At 44.3% G+C, this 24,546-nt stretch overlaps 1 protein-coding gene across 4 annotated transcripts in view; it reads right to left on the reverse strand.

Annotated features, from left to right (window-relative positions):
- The window catches only part of fynb (FYN proto-oncogene, Src family tyrosine kinase b), an 83,803-nt gene extending 59,572 nt beyond the window's left edge, over nucleotides 1-24,231 (reverse strand). For 3 of the 4 annotated variants that reach the window (XM_034900985.1, XM_034900982.1, XM_034900986.1), the window contains exons 1-2: nucleotides 23,966-24,231; nucleotides 8,293-8,361 (exon numbers count right to left, since the gene is read on the reverse strand). The gene's annotated coding sequence lies outside the window, so the exon portion shown is untranslated. The remainder of the gene's footprint in view (nucleotides 1-8,292; nucleotides 8,362-23,965) is intronic. The other variant, XM_034900983.1, reaches the window with a different exon arrangement.
- Between the last annotated feature and the right edge of the window lie 315 nt (nucleotides 24,232-24,546).

Raw genomic sequence — 24,546 nt, forward strand, 5'->3', positions numbered from 1 at the left:
CTGTAAAAAACATCTCCTCACTATCTGCTAGCTGCCTGTCCCCTGAACACACTGTAAAAAACATCTCCTCGCTATCTGATGCTGCCTGTCCCCTGAACACACTGGAAAAACTGCGGTCTCTGTAGACAGCCCAGGGTCTACAAACGCCAACAAAAACAAACTGTGCCCCCCTGCACCACAACTCATACACAAACAATGTTCCAGCGTTCCAGCCAATAACCAACAAGAAGGAGTTTAGGGGTGGGGGTTTAGTGCGCGGAAGCACAGAAGGGAGAGGGAGGGGACAGGATGAGGAGGAGGGAGGGGCAAGCTAGTCTCGTTTTGTTTGAAAATACTTTGAACGTCAACAAGAAATAAGGTCACCCAACATCGCTTAAAGCACCTTTAACATGGTTTCTATGTATGGGTGCACATGCGCACAAGCTATGCAAAGTTAACTGCAAGAACACACAGATTTACACACTGTAATAGTAGAATTTGACTCCTCGTGTTGTTGCACCGGCTCCCAGTTTCACAGAAATGCCACAGAGGATAGGAGCTCAAAGTTGTAACTTTAGCTGTGGCTCTGCCAAAGACGTTGTGATTATATGGTATGTGTCTTAATGTGGTTACATGGCTGCCATTCCTTGTACACACAATTATGAAAGTATGCATATATATTATGGCTACACGATATGAGGAAAATACGCAATAACGTTGTTGAATATAGCAATCATATTACATTTGTTACTTGTGATAAACAGATATTAAAGTGTACTCAGTCCTGCCTTCCTGCTGCTTTCAGTATTCTGCTAAATTAAAACAAATAATTTGTTAAATTTAAAACAAATGAAAGGAAAACATTCCCAACATTTTTTTTTGGACATGAACTCATAAAAAGGGCACCACTGTAAAAGTTACAGATAAGTTTTAAAGTGCAATTTTCTGCTTATATTGTCTTTCAACTGAGCACAGCGAGTACTATGGGTTGGCAGAGCCTGGGGAGCGGGAATGACACAGTAGCCATGAGCTAGCCAGACTATCTGTCCAATCAGAGTTTTCTATTGCACGACTGAAACTACTTCTTACCGTACACGTTCCACCAAAACAAGTTCCTCCCCCCGACTATTTTGCAGTGAGACCGTCATTGCGTCCTGTGCTTAGCGCCACCCAAGACGACTGTGATTGGTTGAAATAAATGCCAATAAACCAGAGCCAGTTTTCTCCTATCCCAGAATACTGTGTGGAATAGCCCCCTCAGCGCTGTGGGGGAAGGTCTGGCAAAGCAAGACTATAGTCTTCTGAATTGCTGTTGAAGCGCTATCCTAAAACAGTTTAGAAAGAAGTCTACATGACTGCTAACAGACACGATGAGGTGCCCCCCCCCCCATCAGTGGCTGTAAATCAGCTGAGCAGAGGGCTTCTCCCAGCAGCCAAAACACTGAGGTTAAAGAAGCACTAATTCCTGCGGGGCTGCTCATTAAGCTGCTGGCTTAGTCCCTGGGGACCCGAGGCCAGCATATGGGCAGCCCAGCCGTCGCAACACCCCCTTCTCCCTGCCCCTTATGCCCCCCATTATAATTAAAACCACCTCGCAGCTAAACCTCCAACATGTGGAGCGCTGATGGAAACTGCGGCTGATTATTGACAAGCCAGACTGCCCCAAGCAGAGGAAGCTATAGCGCAACATCAAAAGGGCTCTCTTTTTAGCCTTGGTGCTGGCACCATTTAACAGCGCGGAACCACTTGACAGCGTTCAGTCAGTAAATAATGACAAAGCTGAGCAGGAACACTGAGAGCTCTGAGTGATCAAAGTCCAGTCCACATGGCGAGTATAGATAAGTAAAACTCTGTGTAGTGTCCTCAATGGGACGTAAGGCGTTGCTGGCGTTCGATGGTCATCTGGCCTGGGTGGGTTAAGATCAGGCTCATTTGCAAACCAGAAATGTTTCCGTGCAAGGTTTTCAGTCCCGCCACGGCCAAGTGAAAGACTCCATTGTTAGCCTCTGTACATCCGTGTCCATAATAAGCCCATCAGAGTGGAAAGCCATTAGAAGGACTGAAACACCCAAAGCCTCTTAAAGCTCTGGTGACAATATACCTGCCACATATCTCAGCGGGCTGGGCAGTAAGTCTAAAGCGTGTCACTGCGGCGCTACAGCTGCTGTTGTTCCAGCCATTTGATACCCCAACCCCTGCTTTTTCAAACTGGCCATTTAAAATCTGTGTTCATTCTCTTTTCTCCCGGGCCATATGGTGGCGTTGACACTTAATCCGCATGCATTTGGACAGGAATCTCACCTGGTCTCGCCATTCTGTAATGATGAATTTCTGCCATGTTAGCTATGGGATCTTCAGCAAGTTGGTGAGTTAGTAAAACAGGATGAGGTTATGGGGCTGTAGGATTTGCACAGTAGGCTCTCGAGCACACACAACAACACACACAACCGCAAACACACACACACACACACATGCACACATCCTGTAAGCAGTAGAACAGCACACACTGCAGCCAGCATCCAGCCAGCTGTCGGTGCTGAATAGAGAGAGACAGCTCATAAACTTTAAACCATGTTATTTCCCCAGTCAGACAAACAAGACAAATCAGTACAAACACGCTGCATAAATATCCCAGATACTCTCTAAGCCAAACTTCAGCCTTCTGCACACGGCCTCCACCCACCCAGCTTACCTCTATTACAGGTAACGGTAGGGAGACGAGGCGGTTAAGTGCAAGATCATTTAAATGTTGTGGTCGAACCCCTCCTGCCCGACTTTACAACGCCCATTCTGGCCTCATTTTTCTAACATAATATGGAGGGATGTGGGATGGAAGAGAAGAGGAAACACCAAAAGAACTTTCTGTAGAAGTGTAGATTAAAACCACTTGGAGAAGGTGCTCAATCATCCCACCTCTTCTTGCTCTTTTTCTTTTCCACGTCCTCTACTTCTACTGCAGTGTTTAAAAGACAAATTTAAGAGAGAGCAGCGCAATGCAACGAACACAAATTCCAACCTTAACACATAATTCCGGCTGTGCAAGCCCGAACCGACTACTGAGGAAAAAGCCACCCTAAAAAAAAACAAAAAAAACCCCACTATTGGCAACAACCCTGCATTTTTGGGCCCATAACTGCTTGGGTGTATATTTTTATCTTGGGATATTTCGAGCACATTGTTCTACAGTCATGCATGCAAATAATTTGTCAGAGAAGAAGCAAACCTACCCAGTTTTCAACTGTGACATGTGCCCTTTGCCCATCCTTACATGTATAACCAACAGGCCCTTGTGTTATCTTTGGTATGTTTCCAACAGCATCATGGGAAATGTAGGAAAATTCTAACTAAACTGGAATTACAGGTGGGTGACAAATGAAAAGGAAAACTTTTAGGAGTTAAACATGACAAATACAGATGCTTTTATACAAACAGCCTGTCCAACAGTGGCATGAATAGGTCATGAGCATCTATGTGTATTTCAGGCCTGTGTGTAGTGATTACGAAACAGATACATAACAAAACAGAGTATAAATTATAATTTTCCAACTGGGGATCAATACAAACACTAAAAATGATTATTAAAAAAAAGAAGAAGCTGTTCTGGAGGCTTATGGTGGTCCGACACCTTATGAACACTTTGTGTGTCATTAATGACAACCATCTGCACACCGTCAAAGAAAAGAACTCATTGGCCAGTCTTTCCTTTTTTGGAATCATTCTACATTCTTAAATGGTATGCTTTCCTTAAAATGTGTATCTACATGACAATGATAATGATATTTAGATTCATCAGCCACACGTTCCACTGTATATGGCTGATGGAAATGCCACCCCGGAGCAGTGCTACTGTCATCGCTGGCAGGAGAGTGATGTCTGGGTGTGCGCTGCAGACTGAGGAGCTCAGGATCCGCCGCAGCATGCTGGCACTTTGATGATTCCCAGAGCTGACGTCTCTCAGCGGGGGCCGAGTGCTGTTGCTGCTGTGGCTAATTCGCTCCTCCGCGGGGTGAAGTGATGGTGAGGTGAGAGAAAGGTGCTCTGACATGAGTTGATCTGATGGTCAAGACAGCTCTTTTTTTTATAAGCTGGTAGGATTGGGCATCAAGGACCAATTCCACCTTTTTTATTGGAATCGTTTCTTTGGCTTAGAATCTCAGACTGATCTCATGAAATGGCGTATGTATGACACGCCAATTTGTATGCCATCATTGGCGTGTTATCAACCCTATTTGGCCTCCATTGACTTACACTACTTTGCAATAGAGTATGAATTTCGGCTGCAGCGAGTAGTATGAAACAAAGTTTTGCTTTCCGTAGCAGCCGCCGGATATCCTCACGCTTGTTGTGTGGCAGCCATGGAGCACAGTGAGCTCCACTAGGTCCCATGGCATGAAAATGTTGCTTTATGAGGTTTTGTAACATTAATATGCATCCCCCCAGCCTGCCTATGGCCCCCCAATGGCTAGAAATGGTGATAGGTATAAACCGAGCCCTGGGTCGCAGCTCTGCATTTGAGACAATAAAAGCTCAGATGGGCCAATCTGGAATCTTGCCTCTTATGAGGTCATAAGGGGCAAGGTTACCTCCCCTTTCTCTGCTTTGCCCACCCTGAGAATTTGCCCCCGCCCCCATGAGAGAGAGAGCTTCATGGCTTTTTCCAATAAGCAAAGTGGCAGTTGGTGAAAGCCACACCCCCAACCTCCACCTTGCCCCCCCCCCCTCTCTCCTCCTCAAAAGCTAAAGACTCAGAAATGGCACATACTAAGGAAAGCTGATTGTGGGACTGGGTCTAGTGGCTGTAATTCTGCACCAAGGCTGAATTTGGGGAAAGAGACTTCAGATATGGTATAAGGGGACAACCAAAGTCTATATGAAAGCATCCAAAGAGCACCATCATGGGACCTTTTAGACTCGGTAACGCACATAGAGAGCCAACAGACTGTAGAGTACATCCTGTGAATCTGTAATTAGGGGGAGGAAAGGCATGCAGGCGAAAAATGCCACCAGATGTGTCAATATTATGGAGTAAAGTTTAAGTAGGTTCATTAGCGGGACCACTCCTGCCCACTGCCTGAGTTTCCTTACCATCAGGCTCACAGAGAACCACAATGGCACTGCCGTCTGGGGGCGACGCTGACATTTCATTGAAATGTTGCACAGCCCACACTGGCACAGTCATTATCCTGGAGGTACAAAGCTGGGAGGAGGAGAGGGCTAACAGTCAGCTTTGGAGCTGCGAAAAAAAAAAAGGCAAACACAAGTGTGTTTGTCTCATGGCTGCAAATGATTCTAGCGATGAATATCAATGTCTTGGATGATACGAGGATAATTACCACTGTGCTGTTTAGCAGAGAGACAGAGAGAAATGGAAGCATGAAAACATGATTGGAATTGGTGACTCACTTTCTTTTTCTCACCAGCCTACATTACCGCCCACCCACTGAAGCACACACGCACGCATACACATGCACACACACGCACACACAGACACACAGATGGAGGGATGTACCAGGTATGTGTGCTTGACGTTCCCACGCTAAGGCTGCTGTTGATGTGCTACCGTTGCAGATCTGCAGAGCTTCTTCTGACGCCTGCCGTGTACTGTGGCATTTCTTCGATGTCACCGTCACCTCAGGAAAAAAGAGCTGAGTCACATGTAAAACTCCGCAAAGAGCACGCTTTACTTGCTCCGTCTCTGAGCAGGGAGCCATGCGGGAGCACCCTGGGGAACTGGAGCACTCATAAAAAAAAAGAAGCTCTTAGCGTGACGATAACTGAGCCCACATAATGAAGACACTCGCTACGAATGACAGATAGTCTGGTTTCTAAGAAGAATCCCTTGATTGGCTCGTTTCCACTAACAAATTGAGGAATTCAAACACAAAGCCCTCCTCTTCATTTGTAGTTGTTTGTCGGTTGCTTGGCTGGGTTCTCACAATGTGTCTGCTTTGTCAGCCTGCTGGGGTTTGGATTGTTGGAAGCTTACACTGAAGAAGAGGAAGCTACAGACCGAAATGCCTCTGACTAGGCCAGCCATGGGCTTCTCTTTCACTTCAAGATAGGCTGCAGAACAAGTAAAGCTAACAAATTACGGTCAGCGCATTTGGGTTGAACTTCACAACTTAAATATGACGGGGCCACGCTGTTTTCAACAGAGAGATGGGCAACAAATGAAGGAACATAAAGTGTCTTAGTGAGGGCCGCAGGTCGGATTGGATTCTAATTATTGATTGAAGTTGAATGTGAAAATGCTAATGAAATGTATCAAATATTTATACAATGATAGGTTGGAGTCTTGTGTAATAATGATGCAGCAATACTGAAATGTTTACGTTTGCTTGAATTATTGACCAACGGCAACTAAGGAATCTCAAACTTCAGATGGATAAACCAGAAAGATCCTATAAATGTCAACTTCTTGGAATGATTGGAGGACTGACCGCATGTCGGAGGCAGGATAAAACGGCATTATGCTCCCTACACTCACATGCTGCATGCTCGGCTTTTACTGCTTTATTTCAATCCCAAACTCTTGCCTATTTATCACAGTCATCTCACAGCCTCTTGATGCAACGTTGTGCTCATTTTACAACATTTGTGGAACTCCAGCTGTGAATCTGAGTGGAGGAGGCAAAGCACGCACTGCTGCAAGCTGTTGATCAGCGTTTTTCCTGCAAAGAGGTTTCAGCCAGCCCCAAAGGAAAACCGACAGCACCAAAATGATAAGTATAGAGAATAAAATAGCAAATCAAATTCTCTCTAAATAAGAGCAATTTACCAAACAACCGTTATGCAAGCAGAATGTCAACTTGAATACAAGCGCTATACTTAGGCTGTACCGGACTCTCTCAAATAGTAATATTATTATTTTTAAACCAGTTTTGGTACTTGGGGCTTCATTTACTCAAGCACTCTATGCATTTCTGTTCAACAAATTGGCAGAAGTAACAGGTAACTGCACAGATTTCTGTCAAATAAGGTAACCCAGACTCATTCGCTGTACATGGACCGGTCATGCTTACTGTCTTGGAGAGTCACTCACCCACCCCTCAAAAAAAAGGAGAGGAAAAACCCTGTTGATGACTCTAACATCAGTGCTATCGTGTTCCCCACGCTAACACTCGGATTAGGAAATAACTGTCACATCTGTCATCTGCTGCAAAATGTTGCATGGGATGAAAACAAAACCCCACACTGATCACATGACAAATCCCACAGTGGAAGGACCTCCCATTAACCCCTGCAGAGTTCAATGGGCCCACCTCACTGCTGATGCTGCTTACTGCTGCTTAAAGATGGCATAGAGCAGAAATAAACAATCGGGTTAGGTCATATACTCTATAAAACTGTATCAAAATATAGAGGAATACAACACTTTAGCTTTTAGCTGGTGGCATCTGTTGCCCTGCAGGACAACCTGAAACAACTACAACAACATTTGCTGTAGTTTCCATTTATGAAGGAACTGTACTAATGCTGCCCAGAAGACAAAGTCCATGCTCCTGCACCACAGGTACTGCTGGGTATCTTTGAAAATATGTGATACTGGTACGACACCATTTCCAAAACGATACATTTTCCAATACCAATTTTTATGAAATCCATTTTAACATGAAGAAAATACAATTACACATTACGGCATAGCTCTTTCAACTTATTTTTCAGCTCCTACTACGTGAGTCGGCTCTGTGCGTAACGTAGAGATTGTCCTGCGTGTGGGTCCCATCCCATTATTTTGCAAACAAAGGGTTGAGAAAACACTGAATCGCAATGCCTTAGGCCTTTTTCTTAAAACCAAGAGCGCCATCTAGTGTGCTCAGAAAATAAAGACACTGGCTCATGAAGCTTCATTTGGCCATCCCTACCAAATACACCCAGACACCTGAAGACACTAAATACAACCCTGTTGAACCATTCGCCCGGGGCACGGACCCTTTTTCCCGCCATCAAACTAGCAAAAGTGGGTTCGTACACTCCCTGCACGTACTTCCACATAGGTGTGTGTATGCACTTGGGACAGCAGGTTGGCATGGAAATAAATCTCAGCTAGTTGTGGCCAGATGGTGGGTATCTGTGCATGATTTTATGACACACATGCACTAAAAGACGAGGAACATAATCCAGAATGAGCGTGTTTTGCAGTCCATCTGCTGTCAGTATCTAATGGAGGTTACTGTAACTCTGTATTGTATGCGCATGCAAGTCAACACGCCGGAATTCATGGATAAGAGTGTTTGTGTGAGGTCAACTGGGTGTGAGCGTGTGAAATGGGTGTGAGTGTGTGTGAGCCCAGCAGAGTGTGAAGAGTCATACCTCTTGTTTTCAGCGTTTCAGGATTTTTATTTCCTCCACATTGCTTTGCGTGACGCCAAAACCGAGGCCCTGCAGGGACACAGAGACGCTCAATTATTCATCGTCCCATTCCATAAAACATGAGTATCAACTGCATGGGCCAGCGGGCGTCATTCACACTTTGTTGCGAAAATGGTCTTGCAAACTTGTCCCAGAATGCTTTAGGACGATGGCAAGGGATCGACATTAGGCCTGCATGATAAATCGTTATAAAATCACGATCTGGATTCACCACGTTCACCATTTCATTTTTTAATATCAATTCGGAGCAAAACATTCGTCATTCATATTTTTCCAAGAATCATGCAGGCCTAATCGACATAAGAGTTAAATAATAATGACATGGGTGTGTCCATGTTCACAATGTGAATTGCCAGGGCCCTCTAGAACCTCGGCGGCTCTAAGATATTCCCAAAAAATTATACTTAATAAGTCACTAGTTGTAATTCATACTTCACACAACAATGAAATAAACCCTTTGAACCTGTCTATCAGTGGGTGTGTGCGTGTGTGTATGTGTGTATGTGTGAAGGGTTAAATTGATTGGCAACCTATCAGGTTTGGCTGCCTCTGCAGTTGCTAGGAAGAAGAGTTCACAACTGGTTCTCACACGCACGCACGCTGCTGGCGGGTCCACATGAACCAGGAAGTACTGAGTTTATGCACCAATCCGATTCAATGTCATAAAGCCCTAAAGAAAATCTATGTTAAGGTTGTTTATTCATGTTCTTTTTCCGTTATGACTGACAGTCAAACTGGATGAAAATATAAAGTTCTGTGGTGTTCGTTGTCTGTTTGCTCATGTTTCACAACAACAGGAGCAACAAAGATAGAAATCACATCACATCCATACAGGGAGAGTAGTACACAGCTGTTAAAACATTATCAAATATATGACTCACTGGTATCGGATCAGTACTCGGTATCGGCCGATACCAAAGTTACACTATAAAGCTTTAAGAGCAGCTGTCTGATGAATGTTCAATTTACAACAGTCCCTGATTCTACTGTAGGTAGACTTCAATTATCTGATCTTATTAAGGAAAAAAAATAAAAAAAGTGAGTTTTTTTTCTCATTGAGTGAGTCTATACTAACAGAATAACAGAACTAAACCATAAAGGACATTTCTGGGACTCTTCAAGGCAACCTTTATTCACAAGATCAATCTCCACCAGACGTGGGTAAACTGACAGTGGCTTCCATGACACAATAGAGTCATTGTGTGGCAGGAGGGGTCAGGGCTTGACTGCATGGCGCCTCCTAACTGCTCTTTATTTACAGAAGACTCGCTGTCACTGCTTCTAAATATGTCCGAACCCATTTGCTGCTGATTTGACTTTAAAGCTCAGTCCCGCTAATCTAATTTAATCTGTCTCGGTGGTTTCGCCGACTGCTGGAGCGGAGCGCTAACGGCGCTACGAGTGCACACGGGCTTCATGTGATGTGATGCAACTATTTGCTCTGCAACAGCAGACACCCACATGGAAACTGCTGCTGCTGATGGTTTGTGTATGTGGGGGGGTCTATTACATGATCATTTCCTGTTATTGGTTGAATTAGGTCTCCACAGAGTAAACAGTTTATCTGATCAAAATTAACTGATTTTATAATCACAAGATCACGCGTTTGTGAAGCAGGTCATGATGGGAAACAACAATGAAAATATACATTAGTATGTTATTTAATCCTAATCTTAATAAAACTTCTATAATATCAAATCCCCCAGTGTACGGCTGAGTGGCAGAGGTTTGGATGAAGATAGTGTGATGTGTGGATTGCTCACCGGAGAAAAAAAACTGATATAGTGTAAGACAAGGCAGAGGAAATGAGACATAGAGAAACAGAGACAAATAGGACAACAGGATGAGAAGAGACCTCCTTCATTTTCAGTTAATTTTGTGCTGTTATTTTCTTATATTTACGAATGGCATCATCATACACCTGTGCACACTCATCTTGAGAATTCAAGTGAGGAGGTCAGAAAGTTGTTTTGTCCTGCCATGGCATTTGACATTCTTATGTTTATCCTCCCTTTAAATCACCCATATTATGCTCATTTTCATAATTTTATTGTGAGGTTTTACCAGAATAGGTTTAAATGGTTTCATTTTCAAAAATATTTTTGTTGTACCCCAGATTGCTGCAGATCTTGTTTTCACCCTGTGTGTTCAGGTCTTTGTTTTAGCTACAGAGTGAGACATTTCACTTCTATACTATCTATCTATTTGTTGGGAGTTGCACATGCTCAGTAGCTAGGTAAGTATGTATTGCGTATGTATGACACGCCAATTCATATGCCATTATTGGTGTTTCATATACTTGCTTTTTAGCGTGTTTATCAATGCGTTTGAACCTCATTGATTTACATTATCTTGCGATAGCATGTGAATTTACGCCGTAGCAAGTAGTATAAAGGGGAGGAAATGGTTTGTTGGGGTGGTTGATGGGTAAAACGCAAGACTTTCACCCAGGAGACCGGGGATCGTGCCCTGCCTGTCACATTTCCTAAACCCAACCGTTGGTTTCTTTTTTTTTCCTAAACCCAACTGTGTGTCACGTTTCCTGAACTCAGACTAGAGGATGGATACCCGACCCGAGCCCGACGGGACCCGACGGCACCCGACGGGTCGGGCCGGGTTCAGACAGATTTTTAGAGAGGATGCTCGGGTTCGGGTCGGGCTCGGTCACATCAGCGCGATAAGGCATTGAACATTTTGAATTTAAAACAGGTTATTATGGAGGTAATGGCGCTTGTTGCCCCGTGTGCATTGATGCGCTCATCTGTTGACATTTCCCAATGCCTTCCTACACTTGCTTAATAAAAGCGAGCTTTCCACACAAACAAACGTACATGCGTCATTAGTATGAGAAACAAATGCGATTTTAACTGTGTCGGGCCCGGGTTGGGCTCGGACAGAAATATCTTAATGCCTGTCGGGCTCGGGTCGGGTTCGGTTTCTGCTCTGTCGGACGCGGGCCGGGCTCGGACAGAAAAATCCGGCCCGATCCGCACTCTAACTCAGACGTCAATTTGTTCTTGCAATAACACACCAAGGGGCAATAACGCCACCCCACTTGCAATAACACGCCCAGTGGCAATAACACGTCCAGTGGCAATAACACGCCCAGTGGCAATAACACGTCCAGTGGCAATAACACGTCCAGTGGCAAGAACACGTCTAGTGGCAATAACACGCCAAGTGGCGTGTGTGTTTACGTCGGCTGTATACAGCAGGGGTTTCCCGCAGCACTTTGCAGTTAAGGTGGCCGCCTAAGCAACACACACCGCCAACATTTCTGACTCTAGTACTGGTCATAGTGACTGAAAGGGTGATTTGAGATTTTGGATTTCTCCACTCTGTGGCCTCCTTCCTCTCAACCTCTCTCTCTTTGTCGCCCGACGCAGTCATGGCGACGGGCTCCCAGCAGCAGGGCTCCCATGGCACCGGATGGATAGCTGACTCTCTCTTTTCATCAGCAGCCTTCTTCCAATAAAACATAATGGCACCGAGGCGGGGGGAAAGTCATTCAGCTACACTGAGCTGTCACATGTGCGGCCGTGGCACAACAGCCTCAGTCATTCTGCTGCTGCTGGGACGGATGAGTGGGCTACTGAAGACGCCAGACACACAGCAGGATCCATAGAGAAGACGCCACACTCAATGTGTTGTCCTGCCACGGGGGAACAGTGGGTAGGAAGGCCGGAGCGGCACGCACTGTACTGTACAGAGTCAGCGTCACTTTAGTTTGAAATGTGCTGGGGAGCGAGATTAAGCCCCAAGGAACAGTGTCATGTCTGAAAGCTACCACTTAAGGGTCCTCGTTTAAAACGTGTTTGCTGCATGTTTAATATTGTAACATTCACTAGTAGCTGAATCCAGAGTTATTAAACTAGGCATGATGAAAGTGCATAATGGACGCAAGCAGGACTGCGCCCGCTCATGTCGCTCTGCTCTGGAGAACACACTCTCCCAAAGTCCTGTAGCTGTAATGGATATAGCTAATGGTTATAATTCACCATGTGTTCTATTAATACATCTCTGGTATTATCTTATGATACATCCAAGGGGTGTATGGATGGATGGATGTACGCTGTAAATCCTGTTACGTGACTGTGACGTCATTAGGATTTCCCAAACTGCCGGGGCTATTGGCTAGTAACATCAGCGTTGGATGTATTAAGAGAACGGTAACACAGCTAACATAGCTATATGCCTACATAAGGTTACTACAGACATAGTAGGGCAGTATGCTGTAAAGCCTGTAACGTGGATGAGATATGAAGCCAGGGATGTATAATGGGAAGCTCTGTGTTCACAAAACTGCAGGCTAACCATAATAGCTATCGCTAGCTTGTAGCTAGCTAGTAGCAGAGCATAATGATTAGCTACAATGAAAACACAATATTAGTGAATATTTTAGACAATGAAAAGATGGGTTCATGAGTTAGCCATGTACACCAATGAACTAGCTATAGCTACTTGTAAGAGACACGAGAGAGAAGCTCATGAACGAGCATGTTGCTACCGGTTGCTCCGACAACACAAACTGTTGCTAGTGCGCATGCCCATTGCCACTCAACGCAGAACATCTGAGCTCCATGATTTCTTTATGCTCTTTTGGGCATTCTCATTGAAATGTACAGGGCTTCCCGACAAACACTGTAGTTCTCTTAATATATCCACGTTTTGAAAGACGCTGTCTTGTATCCAGAGATGGGAAGTAACGAAGTACAAATACTTTATTACTGCACTCAAGTAGATTTTTCAGATATTTTTACTTTACTTTACTATTTCTTTTTTTGGCAACGTTTTACTTTGATTCCTTATGTGTGATTGTGAGTGCATGTCAAAGAATAGGGCGGACACGCGCCTCACACCGCAAGCGGGTCTGTACTCTTTAGTAACATCTGTCTGGGCCAGGGAGCTTTGTCATTCATAAGGCTAGTTTTACTTACTTTACTTTAAGTACATTTCTAAGCCTGTACTTTGTTACTTTTACTTGAGTAAAGAAGTTAAATCAGTACTTTACCAGAGAATTTTTTAACACAATTATCTGTACTTCTACTTGAGTCTGGGCAGTCAGTATTTTCGCCATCTCTGCCTGTATTTTACTAATGTAAATGAATAAAAACATGGTTTAGTGTAGGCCCTACCTAAACAATGATCACTTTTTCAAGGTTTGTTATTTATTTGACATTTTCAACACTACGTAACACTAACTTAAGATAAAATAAATATTTTAGTTAATGTGCAAAATCATCTTTTTACTCAATATTTCGTTTTTTGTGATCTTTAGGAACTGTAATCGCGATTCAAATTTTTTAATTTTTAATTTTAATTTAATTGATTAATTGCACAGCCGTATCTTAGCGACAGGGCCACGCTCCCTCACCGACTTCACACTTTTGAGGCCAGCCTGACGTAATCGGGGGTCCCGGGCCAAGCCGGAGGTACCCCTGCTGGGAAATCAAACCCCTGGTTATGGGCGACTGCTTTCCCTCTGCGCTGCTCAGACTGCCATCCCTTGTACAGCTTTACATAAAACTCGGCGACAGCCGCCCACTTCTGGTTGGTTTCAGGGCTGTCTCTGAAGGGTAAGTAGGGCACTTCAACAAGTTCAACAATAGCTCCATTTGCAAAGCTAACAGCTGCAGGCTACAGCCTTTACATGTAGAGCAACCTTGCAGACGGTGGGGTAGTTCAGTTCAGTTACCTCAAACTTTATCATGGCGTTCATGGTGAATATATTTGATGTGAGAAAGCTAATTAAATCCAGAATGTTTCATCCCCGTTCCTATGAGCCCTTCTGGATGAACTTTGATTGACAGGTCAGGACTGCCAGAGGGCTGCGAGCCCTCACTGACAGGCTGACTGACAGTCAGTGGATTCAAATGGACAACTAGCCTCTCCGCACATCAGGCCACTGGTGGAAGACATATTCACATCATTTACTTAAGTAAAAGTACTAATACCACATTGTAAAATACTCTGATACAAGTAAAAGTCCTGCATTGGATATGTAAGGCTACTTGAGTAAAAGTATGTAAGTCTCATCAGGAAAATGGAGTTAAAGTGTTAAAATTAAAAGTACTCAATGCAGAAAAATCCTCCCATGTTAGAAAGTGTAAAGGATCCAAACAGTTAAAACAGTGTGTGTAACGGTGTGATGGGGCGACTGGGGCTCAGTGGTGGAGCGGTTGCCTGTGGTCCGATCCACCAACCTTCCTGGCCCTGTAGTCCCATGTTGAAGTGTCCTAGGGCAAGACACTGAACCCCAGGTTTCCCCCCCGATGCTGTGTGTGAGTATCTGATGAGCAGGTGGCTCCTTGTACAGCAGCCTCGGCCCCAGTGTGTGACTGGTTCCTGCGCTATGTTAAGGCGCTTTGAGACAAGCCGTCTCAGACTAGAAAAGATATATAAGAACAGTTCATTTACATCGTTTCAGTTGGACTTGTAGGCCGTTATATTGTTAACTTTATAATTAAACATTAGATTTACAAACTACATGTGCTTGTCAGGTGACAAAGCTGAATGTAGTGGTAAAAAGTACAATATTTCTCTGTAAAATGTAGCAGACTGGAAGTAGAAAAGACTCAAGTAAAGAACATATAGCTCAACGTGTGTACTTAAGTAGCACACACATGTACATCGTTCCATTCCACCACTGCATCAGGCCTTGTGTGCTCGATCTGCAGCAACACCACTTCAGAGAGGGATTTGCCCGGCGATAAGAGCGTAACGCAGGCAGCAAAAACAAGTGTTATTTCAGATCAAGAGTCAACACTTGTGTTCACAGGACGACCGAATGAACAAGTGATGTCAGGGAAACTCCTGAATCAGGCTCAAATATTATACAATAGAAATAAAAGAAAAGTTTCAGTGCTGTGTAAGATATGAGTAATTATTTGATCTAATAACTTGTAGGGACGGGTTAGGGAGGGGTTTTATTTCGTGTGGTGTGTAAATATTCTAAATAAATAACATGTTCTTAGTTAATAGGATAAATAGGTTTTGAATTATTATAATACAAATAAAATCTTATTTTTGGTATGACAGAGGGGAAGGACCGGGAAAAAGGTACCAGTATCGCTATTGTATATTTTTAAACTGTACCCAGCCCTAACCAGCAGAAACTTTTATTCAAAATGGCCACAGTAGGAATACCATCTGTAAGGGCCAACAAGTAAAATAGGAACCAATCTTTGGTTCTTTCTTTCTTTTTATTTTTATAAAGGACAACACACATTAATCAACATTGATTAAATGTGACAAATGTGCCAGTGTTAGCCAGTCGGCTCATTTTCAACAGTAGTCCTTTGGCCAGATGATTTTAGACCATGGCAGCAGGAAGCAACAAAAAAGAATATACACATGATAATCAAAAAGACACCATACATACAGCTAGAGCAGAAATATAGGCTTTTTTTTTAGTATGCCCTGCGTAGCTGCAGAAAGCAGCAGAACACTAGCAGAGATTACACTATCAACAGTAGCTGCTGGTGCAACCCGGAGGCACATACACACCACACACGCACACACACGCGCACACACCAACATCACACCACTACACAGGCATACGTACAAGCAGTGGTTTGTCTGGAAACCCAACTAAGATCTCATGGAAATAAACAGAACCAAAGGTTTTAACTGCGAATAGGACTTGGACGTTCACTGTTAAAAAATGTAAAAAGTGCGTTAACTACCCGTGGAACAGCGCCTCAGGGTCCTGGGTTTGGCCTCTACACCACACGTGTCAAACCAAAGGCCCGCAGGCCAAATCCGGCCCCTTGCTAATTTTTATCCGGCCTCCATATGAATTAAGATTCACAATACATTTTGGCCCATCTAGTTATTGTCTTTCTTTTTTTTTTAGCATTTCTGCTGTTTTTTTCCTAAATTTTGGGCATTTTCTTTAACATTTTTGTTGACTATATGACACCTACAATAATACAGTCAAAGATATTTGACTTTTTTGACACATTTCAACATAAAAGCAATGAAGTCGACATGTCTGGCCCTGGATGCGATCCTTATATTCCCCGGTAGCCCTTGGGAAGGCTGAGGTGGACAGCCCTGCTCTCCACCATCTTTGGCTTTTGGGGTTATTTAACATGTGGCAGCATCCTGAAGATAAATTCCTGTGACGTCAATCTTCTCCTTTGTCAGCATCTCGCAGCTGCGTCAGCAATGCAGAGAAATGACGCTGCGTGGTAGAAAGGGAGCGCGGAGTGCAGCAGAGGGCAGGCAGGCAGCAGAGTTCAGGACACTGAACACTGCGGTGGAGCTCTTGGCGAGGAGTGTGACACAGAGCGACTATCTGAGAGGAGAATTCTACTTACCACCAGCCACTGTGCTCCGTGTGGAAGTCTGTGTGCAGGAATCAGGAGCTGCGTTAAGTCCACATTTAAATTCATAGAAACCATAAAACGTAATAGCTTCTTTGCAATGCAGATTTGTTTTTCACCAGCGTCCTCCACGCGCTGCACAGGGAGGCTTTGTTGGGGCAGAATGCCGTCTTTTGTCACTCACACATGACATTAGACACAGCTGGAAATCTCACAGCAAGTTCATTATGTATGAAGCCCATAAACATACGGGCACGTGCTGAAAGCACTATTGTTTTCTGTCGTCAGTCTGACAGCATGGTAAACATATCATTAATTATTAATGAAGCATGGTGAGATGTATTGTGCACCGCGCCCAGAGTGTCAGTGCGGAAAATAAACCCGCGTGATTGCTACTTTTGTCGGGAGAGCCTCAAATGTTCTCCCACACACACACACACACACACACACACACACACACACACACACACACACACACACACAGACACACACACGCACACACACACACGCACACACACACACACACACACACAGACACACACACGCACAAACACACACACTCACACACGCACGCACGCACGCACACACACGCACACGCACAGCACTTGCTTGCACACACATGACATTTATCCCCTCATCAGTTATCTATATAGATATTAGGGCTGGGACCATATCATTTTGTCCCGATTGGATTCTCTCACAATATATAGATGCAGATTGGATTAGTATTGAGATTTTCATTTACTGTGATTTTACTGCAGTTCGATAGTACTGAGTATTGAGATTTTCTCTATCAAAAATGTCTCTGCATGTGGGCGTATTGGGGGTGGTGGGTACTGGAAGGCCATGAAAAAACCCTGCTTGATGAAGGTGCTGTGTTAAATATACAGTACTGCCTATACAGTACATGTGAATCCGGTTATACTCTCTAAGACAAAGTGCTAGAGAGCATAACACATGGAGTCAGTAGGCGCTCTCTGCCTGCTGCTTCTCCAACCACCACATGGTGCCTTGGATCTCTCCGACACCTGCATATGGCGGTGTTCCCTGGGATTATCCAAGGCTTAAGTGAGAAGACTTGGCGGAGCGTTTCATGGGTGCTCTTTCAGAAAATGTGATGTTTTTCAGTAGCAATGAATCACCAATTTCACATCCTCTTGGAGCATTCTTTTCACTTTTATTATTTTTATTTGTGTCTCAAACGTTGGGAAAAGCTAGAGCAGACAATGAATACATAACACTCAAAAAGCTTGCTAAAGAAGTCCACTGGAGCCCAAACTATAAGCATTGCTTTTCACAAAAGCAACTAGCAACAAATCTATTGTCCAGCAGGCCCGCCAGGTATTTCTCTCCTGTGGCCGCCGAAACCGTCCCCTCTATGCCCCCCCCCCTCTCATCATGTGCGGCAGCACTGCACAGGCAGGTAGAAAGGGGAGAAGGGACCGGGTGCGGGGGCCCACCCATGTAGGTACGAGAGACAGCGCGACACAACGGGAGGGCCAGGCCAGCCATCTTCAAGAATTCTTTATTGATCTTTTTCCCTCCCTTTTTGGAATTTCTTTTTTTTACTTCAAACACCTAGGTAATAATTATACTGTAAAATAAACTCCTGTTTTGAATTTATGATTATTTGGCTAAATATTTCTAATTCTTTCTATCTACCATGCTGACACAATCACTAAGCTTTATGGAAATGATTGGATGATGGCGTCACAAATATGCAAATTGCTTTCTAATCTGTGGGAAACACTGACCTGAGTTACATTGGTTTTACATTCTTTTGGCTTATGTAAGCCATATACTGGTAGGGAAAGCACTGAATAGGAAGCTACCACTGCCCTTCCACTGCTTCAGCAGCAGTGTGAACCTTTGGGGCTGGGTGCTGGCTGGCCGAATTAAAATAGTTTTTTGCTCGATTTCTTCAGCGGAAAGGTTTTAAATATAGAACGAGCCGCTCCAGTGCACTCTTAAACTTCTGAATGAAGGCTAAATGGACCTGAGAGCTATAATGGAATTGGAGAGATTTAGAAAAACACGGGGAAGATTAAAAATGAAAGAAAGAAATGTTGAGCGGGATATGAGAGACAGCCTCGCCTGCGCTCCTGATGTAAATGAGCAACTGTGATTCTCTTCGGAGGAAACGAAGCCACACACTTGACGACAGGATACTGACTTTGCACATGTCGCAGGCTCGGGCGAACGCGCGCATAAGCACACACAAAGACGAGCTGTGGCAGGTGGAAGTGGCTGATAAGGGATCAGCTTGATAGGATCTGCTACTTGAAGCAAGACAAACACTTCCTGCTAATTGAATCCCTTTTGAACAAACACCCCTAAGATGGACATCTCCACGGGCCCCGTTCTGACAAGCTTCCATGCAAGTGTATCACTTTCACGCATTATTTCCTCCCTTGATGTCGCTGCAACAAAGACCCAGAGGATTACGCCTGGCTACAAAACATCTCTTTGTTTTGTTTTTAAATGAAGCGACTGACCGTTTAAAAAAAATAAAAAAAGTCAAAAGAAGAGGCACTATAACCTCCAGGTTAGCATTGTGATGTGCAGATGCTGGAGGGATCACATGATCGGCAGCTTGTGTCTCCACCGCCTCCGTCCCGGCCTGCATTAACCAACATTTACTCATCTGTAACGATCACCTGATTTGAGCCTGCGAGTGCACACGTCCCGCCTCGGCCTCGCTTCCTCCCTCTGTTCTGGAGGCGCGACACAAAGGACGACACTGTTGCGACGCCGGCCTGGCAGCAGGGGGTTGAGGCGTGAGGCCGAGCAGCTGACTGAGCCAGGGTCAGCTGACCCACCGCATGCCCCACGTGATGTCATCAACTACTGCACTGCACTTCTCCAACTTGGACCAATGGGACGGCTAGGGGGCTTCATTTATTCACGTGTAAACCCTGGCTCGGATTTAATAAACAGCAGACTTGTTTTGAACCGAAGCATGGAGCTTCCCACGCAGAGACGGACACTTGAACTCAACGTATATTTTGGTGGTTTCAAAGTGTTCAGGTGGCTGAGCAATACGACAGATAATGTCCTCGAACTATCAACTGTACATCGAAGAAAGCTCTAAAATTGCCGAGTAAAGTTTCCCAAATGAGTTCTTAGGCCTGGGTACCGTAACCGATAACAATACCTTGACTTTGATACCGGTTTCTAAACAACACTTTTTTTTGATACAGTTTTTACAACATTACACATTACAGCACATATTTTTTCATTTATTTCCAAGCTCCTACAAGAGTTTTTGAAAGGTATCTCTGCGACGAAAATAGGGGTGGGACATAAAATTGTTACCGCAATTTATAGTTGTGCTTCTTCTTGCGAAAGACGAATTAAAATGCTGCTGCAAAATATTGATATTTCGTTGATAAATTAAGGCGCACAAAATAGATGTCCCTGCTCCCAGTGTTGCTCCTTCATGGCTCCCCGAGGTGGCGCTCAACACATTGATGAGGGCAACTCGAACATTATAATTGTAATTTATTTATCTGAACAGGGACAGTGCTCAAAAAACATCAATAGATGTGTTTAGTCAGGTTGTAGCAAATTGCTAATTTCCACCCTAGGATCGTCTAGCAATTCATGGATTATCACTTTAATATCTGTCTGGTGATATTATTGGTATCATGAGCCATGTGTTGTGTCTCATCTTGTATCGTGAGGTATCCTGTGATTCCCAGTCCTAGTAGAAGCATGCTTCGTGCTTATTGGCTCACTGACGCTGATGCGATTTACTCCTTAGGTAATGAATAGTCTCGCTTTGCCAGACTTTTCTCCACAGAGCTGCGGCATTCGGGGATATCTAGCTAGCTGTCTGGATTTACCCTGCGTAGATCTGAGGAGCAGTTAACCATAGTCCTCACAAATCCACCGGAGTCAACACAAAGAAAGCGTTAGGTAACGGAAATCCAGTCCAAAAAAAGGACATACGGCGGGATTTCCGGTGGCAACGGGGCAATCCTGGAAGTGGAAGGTCGAGAATATAGACTACGTATTGAATGACAAGGCGTTTTTTTGATTCTCAATACTTTAAAGGCAATTTGGTCAGTGCCTAAAAAGCCTTTAATTTGGTACCCAGCCCTTAATATTATTAGGACTAAATTACAAGAACTGGTACACGTCTGGTACTGCATTCACTTACTGTGTTCCGCTGCCTAGCCTCCCCCCCCCTGTGTGATTACCCGCCGGATTCTGCCAACACCAAGTAGCCGTGTGTCAGTCAGGGACGAAACACGGTGCTTTGGCAGGCGTCTCACCAGTGTAAGAGGATGAGAAGCTGTTTGTAGATGTCTGTCTAACTGGGCCTTCACGCTAAACAACAGAGACGTTAATCAGTGATACCGAGCGTGCCCCGTCCTATTATACCGAGCCGAGAACTCATCCTGACGGTGGACATCCATCTGCGTGTGCAACGCTTCTGTCGCGACGTGCGCCACTTTATTACTACGGGTGACGTCGGGCGACTTTGACGTGCCCGCAAAGCATCCCGGGAAGGCGGCGCTGCATTTGAAAAAAAAGTTGCTGGCTGATGCCGTTCTTTATCTAAATCAATCTGTTGAATGTGACGCGACTGTCCAGCAGACGGAAATCTTTTAAACTGACGTTAGTGGATATGAAATGAAGACAGATTCCCCTGTTTCTCGCTTAAAATATTTTCAGGAACACATTTCAGTGAACTTTTTTTGGAAACTATGACATCGTATTCCGTCAGAGCCGCCATGACAGTGGTTTGAAATTCTCGAGGAGCCAGACCCATGTGACACGTTCGTCCAATCAGCTGCCGGTCTGGAGCGTGGAGCATCAACCATGGATGTATTACGTCTAGTCGTGTCGCAAAAATGGATCAGCACTGTCACACGAGCGGGGTTTTTTTTTTCTGCAAAAAGACACAAGCCCGACGGACGGGGAACATCTACAATACAGAACTTCAACCCAGACATGGATGCAAAGATGTTTTATGTGATATCTGTTGTTTTCCAATATGGTGGGATTCATGCTGACTTCCAACAAATGATTTTCAGACCTGCGGCGCCTGACCTAAGCAGCCCATAACACCACATGGTTGTAAAACAAGCAGCTGTGTCGTCTTGGTGCAGAAATCTTAAACTTAGTGGTCTGCTAGCCACTGGCACTGCTCAAAATCCAAGGAAGCTGGCTTTCTGAAAATAGGGATAATAGTACTTGTACAGCAAAAGAAAGCTGGGGAGTTTAAAACTCACTTCCAGCTTGTTCTGCAGTTTTCCCCCCCAGGGAAACCTAAAATAAATTCAGTACACGTCTTGCTGTCCGTCGCATGTGGTAAATAGAAGCCGTTTCATTAAGAAGAAACACTTCTTAAGAGGGGAAATGCTGATGTAAGAGAGAAGCTGTTGGGAAGCTAATGGCAGCGGCCGGCAATATAAATAAATTAAACTAATTCTGCGGGACGTGTGGAACAGATGAGTGTGGTTCAGACCGGGCCCGGTTTAATGGGTTGGATAAAGGGGTGGAAGGATGCCCGTCATTGTTTTAAAGGTGAGAGGTGACGAGAGCAATTGACCCCAATTACCGAAGCAAAGGAGGGAGAAACATCACTTACAAGAGGAGGAAGAAGCCTTCACATTAGGATGGTGTTCATATCCTCAGCACTGTTTAAATAATATGGGGCGTTAGCTTAGTCTGTAGGGAGTTGGGTTGCGAACCGGAGGGTCAGCGTTCAAGTCCCCATATGGACAAAAGTATGGTGGTGGCCACTGGAAGCTTGAGAGGGACCCGTTCACCTTCTGGGAGCTGCCAAGGTGCTCTTGAGCAAGGCACCGAGCCCCCCTCCGACTCTGGGTGGCTGTCCACCGACAGCTGGAGCCCCCTCACTCTCGACCTCTCTCCTTTAGTGCATCGTCTACTGAGGGTGCTGGTTACCTACAGTACGTGTAATGTGTATTCTAACAACAGAGTGAGACATTGTCATTTCCCTTGCAGGATTAATAAAGTATGACTTAAAAAATACTTTTTTTTTAAAAGCTGCCTCAGTCAACTTTCTGTTAAGTACTTAGGACCAACATTATTTAATGCCCTGTCAGTGTTTATAAAACCCCATTTTAGTTAATCCCAGATCGGCGTTTGGCCTCCTTTGCATGTTGTGTTACTCATAATGCTTTGTTAGTTTTCTGTCTTTATGTGCTAGTAAATGAATGAAATAAAAGTGGATGCAGGTGTTAACCACCATGTTGCTTAATTTAAATTATAAAAAAAAAGATATAAAATCCTCTATTCCTCAAACAACACAACAATGATACGAACACATTTGAAGGTTCTTGATTTCCTAAATCACATTCATTTCTTGATTAAAAATGACTGATGACTGAAGGGGAATGGAAGTTTATTCCATGCTTTTACCGCAAAAAGTGGGAAGAAATGCATGTTTCAGCGTAAAGCTTTAAATAATTCCTATTGATCCAAAACTGAAAGACAGGCTCAACCATTACATCATAGAGTATATTCCATGTACTAGCTTATACACCTGAATCATAGCTCCTTCTGTATATCCTGTGTTATCCTCCAGGAATTACATCTGTTGTGCTGTTGTGTCAGGAAAGACACAACAACTTAGGTAGAAAGTACTAAAAAGCGATGCCAACATGCTGTCACAGACACCTGCTTATGTTATGTGTTGGAATGCAAAAAGTTAACTGGGCACTGTGGTTTCCCAACTGCACGCAGACGACTCTAAATGCATCCCAGATGAGAGAGCCACTGTCAATCACGAGAGGCTGTGTCCTTCATCTGACTCCACTAGGCACCAATAGGAGATGCTGATGCTGACCATCATGGTAAACAAGCGAGCAGAGGAACTTAGCCCAGGATGCTTTGAGGGCTCAGCGCCTCCTGTGTGATAACACTGACACAGTGTATACTACTCCTTGTGCTCTGCCGTTGACCGTGGATAACCTACTTGTCTAAGGCGAATTAGCTTTGGGTGCCGTTTCTTTACTCCAGTTACAGGCTCGACATGTGCTGCTGCTGCTGTGTACGTTACAATTCACTTATACAGACACCGGGTACTGCATTCAAAACAGCCGACGCGTCACCCTGACAGCTTTTCCATATAGAGGAGCTGGAGGAAGAGTTAGCTAGCTAACAGGCTATAAGCACCTTTAACGCACGTTCAACAAATGTCAATAGTCGTAAAAAAATACCTGGAAAATCAAAGTAGCCTATTAAACATTCCGCTTCAGAGATAACTGCGAGCCGAATAATGAGTCACATGGAAAAACAGTGTGTCTTACCAGTTTCAAAGGCTTCTAATAATCCACAGCTGTGTAATCCATAACCGTTATGATGGAGAGATGTGTCGGTAACGAAGCCTGTGGAGCCGCTGTGGTGGCCCTACGGTCGCCCTGCCCCGCTGCTCGTCGTGGCCGCTGCGTGTGATGGCGTTTTGCTCTGCAGGGCCACAATGAAACTACTGCTGCCTTCAAGAGCTGTCGGAAATATCACGATGAGGCACGAGTACGCAGCCTACGCGACCAAGGAAAAAGTTGTAGCCTACCAAAGAGTTTGTACCGTAGCTTTACACATATTTATATGAGGAAATAGGACCAGCAAAATCCGTATTAATCTCAGTAGCCGAGCTATCGAATGTGATAATTAAAGGACACGCAAGTCACGAGAATGGTTTATTCCAGTGTTAGCTGGTTTATCTAACTGCAATCCATTGTAGGTTATTGTATTCGCTGTCTCAAGAACTAGTCTTGTTTAATATCTCCTTTTGTAACTTTATGCGTTTTTCAGCTTTTTTTAAATAAACTTATTTACTTTTGTTTGGTCATTTGTTGCTTTTATTACAACACTTGATTGTACTGACATA

The sequence above is a fragment of the Etheostoma cragini genome, chromosome 18 (assembly GCF_013103735.1).
Source record: "Etheostoma cragini isolate CJK2018 chromosome 18, CSU_Ecrag_1.0, whole genome shotgun sequence".
In the NCBI taxonomy this organism is placed as follows: Eukaryota; Metazoa; Chordata; class Actinopteri; order Perciformes; family Percidae; genus Etheostoma; species Etheostoma cragini.